Genomic DNA, 2,719 nt, shown 5'->3' on the forward strand with positions numbered 1-2,719 from the left:
TTGGATTCTATTAGTTTTGCCTTACTATCTTTTTTCTCTTATCAAGGTCCTGTATAGAACACCCCGTTACATTTTGGTATGTCTCCTTAGCTCCACTCCGCTGTTACAGTTTCTCAGACTTTCCTTGGATTTGATGGCCTTGACAGTTTTGTGGAGAACTGGTCAGGTATTCTGTATAAGGTCCCTCAGTTGGGGCTTGTCAGATGTTTTTCTCATGGTTAGACTGGGGTTATGGGTTTTAAAGAGGAAGACCATAGAGGTGACTGGTCCTGCTCAAGACATTCATCAAGAGAACAAGCTCTAAACATCACCAAGTGCCAACAAAGGCACATGGGAAGTCTTGTTGTTAATGGAATGAAAAGTGGTTACAGTCACTTTGGAAGACAATCAGGCAGTTATTCAGGCAGTTTCTTTATTTTCTTTTCAACCTTTTTCAGTGGTGGTAATAGGGTTTGAAATCAGAACATAATGCTTGCTAGGAAGGTGCTCTACCACTTGAGCCATGCTCCCAGTCCTATTTGGACTGTTGTCGTTTGTTTGTTTTTTGCTTAGTTATTTTTTAGATAGGGTCACCTCCTGCATAGCTGGAATTACAGACACAAACCACCATGCCCAGCTTATTGGTTGAGATGTGGTCTCAATAACTATTTTGCCCAGGCTGGCGTTGAATGGGAATCCTCTCAATCTCTGTCTCCAAGTAGCTGGGATTGCAGTTCATGCCACTATACCTGGATCCCTTTGGGTTGTGTGTGTGTGCAATGAATTTCTGGAACATGGAGAACAGTTTGTTTAGGTTGATGTTTATCAAACTAAACATCAATTTACAGTATGATCCAGCAATTATGGTCCAAGGTATATATCTAACTAATTAGAAATCTTTTATTCACACAAAATCCTGCCCACAGATGTTTATACCAGCTTTGTTCATAATAAGGCTGAAAGCAACAAGATTTCCTTTCATGTTTTTATACAATGTGTTTATACTATGGAATACTATTCAGCTATCAAAAAGAGCAAACTACTAGTCCACACAACCATATGAATGAGCCCTCAATGCTAAATGAAAGAAGCCATTGTTAAAGGTTACATAATGTGTGATTTCACTATGTGACTTCTTTCAAAGCAGAAAGATAAAGATGGGAAACAGATCAGTGGTTGCCAAAGGTTTGGGGAGAGGAAGACAGCATACCATGCCAAGGACAGTGGACATTTTTAGAGCCATGAAGCCATTTTGCTTGATAGTGTAGTCACCCAAATATCTGATAAGAATTTAATATTCAAAATATATGAAGAAACTCTGATGCTATCCATTTGTCAAATGCCATAGAACTTCATAGCACAAAGAGTGAATTTAATATTAGTATTGCAAACCTGCTAGGAAAGTGGGGGAGGGCTCCACAGGATAGAATGAGGACAATGACAAAAGAATCTGATTGTATTACAGATGTATGATAGACTCTCACGGAAGGACAGGAGGAATTCAGGTGCTGATCTAAGTAATTTGGAAATGACCAAGTTAGAAAACTAAAGACCAAAAGAGCTGTCTGTAAGCACCGAGCTCCAGTTGCTAAAGTTGCTTCTCCTGGGGGTAGGGGAGAATTCTAAAACCCAAGTATGTGTGTACCAGAATTGAACAGTTCTGGTGGGAGCCAGATTTCTCACTGTGGGTGTGGGAGGTTATAGGTAAGCAAGGGGACGTGACAGAATGAGCCACACGACTGGGTTAGAATCGGAGACATTGAGCTCACATGTAATATAGAGTCTAATGATAAATACAGAAATGATTAGCTGACATATACATGAGCTAGTATACATATGTACATTTCCCAGCTCAGCCCATTGAGAGTGGATCCTCACTTGGCACCCAGCTCTTGGCTTCTAAGTCCATTCTCCAATAAAAGGAGTTGGGCTTCTTGGAGAAATGGCTGCTTCTAGGGTTGGGACAGAAAATATACAAGATGACCCTGGACTATCCTGTAGTGCTCACAAAACAAAGCAGCAGAGGTATGTCAAAGGGACACAGGAGCCAACAGAAAGAGTTCTCAATGGCCAAAACCAGAAAAATTTGAACAGCAAAGATAAATAATACAGTCCTGGATATGACACCAAGTACAGTGTAAATATCCCATGATTGCATATTGGTATAATGCATGACTGAATAAATAAATAACAGAATTCCATATATCCCCCCCCACCCAGAGAGGAAGAGCATAGCTCTCAATCCCTGAAGGGGAGCCAGGCATGGTGACTTTCTGTGACAGAGTATAATATGGAAAGGGAGAAAAGGAGCAAGATTAGTGGAGATGCCTGGCAAAATTACCTTAGCCAGGTGATTAAAGTTAGCATCACTAACAATAAGTGATGGTATCACCATTTAAAAAAATTTAGCTATTTTAATAGGTGAGTAGTAGTTGTTTTAGTTTACACTTTACTTTAATATTCATTTTCCTGATGACAAATAGTGCTGAGTGTCAGCCTCAGTTGTCTGTAATTGTGTGTGTGTATTTCTGAGCTCTCTGCTCTGGCCCTTTGATCTACTAGTCTGTTCTTCTGATCACACCATCTTGGCCATTGCAGCTTTACAGTAAGCCCTGAAATCAGCCACTGTGAGTCCTCTTACTTTGTTACTTTTTTATTTTCAGAATCCTGTTGGCTGTCCCAGTAACTTTGCCTTTTCATGTAAATTTTAGAATCAGTTTATAAATGTCTACCAAAAGTA

This window comes from Castor canadensis, chromosome 5, assembly GCF_047511655.1.
Source record: "Castor canadensis chromosome 5, mCasCan1.hap1v2, whole genome shotgun sequence".
Taxonomy (NCBI): Eukaryota; Metazoa; Chordata; class Mammalia; order Rodentia; family Castoridae; genus Castor; species Castor canadensis.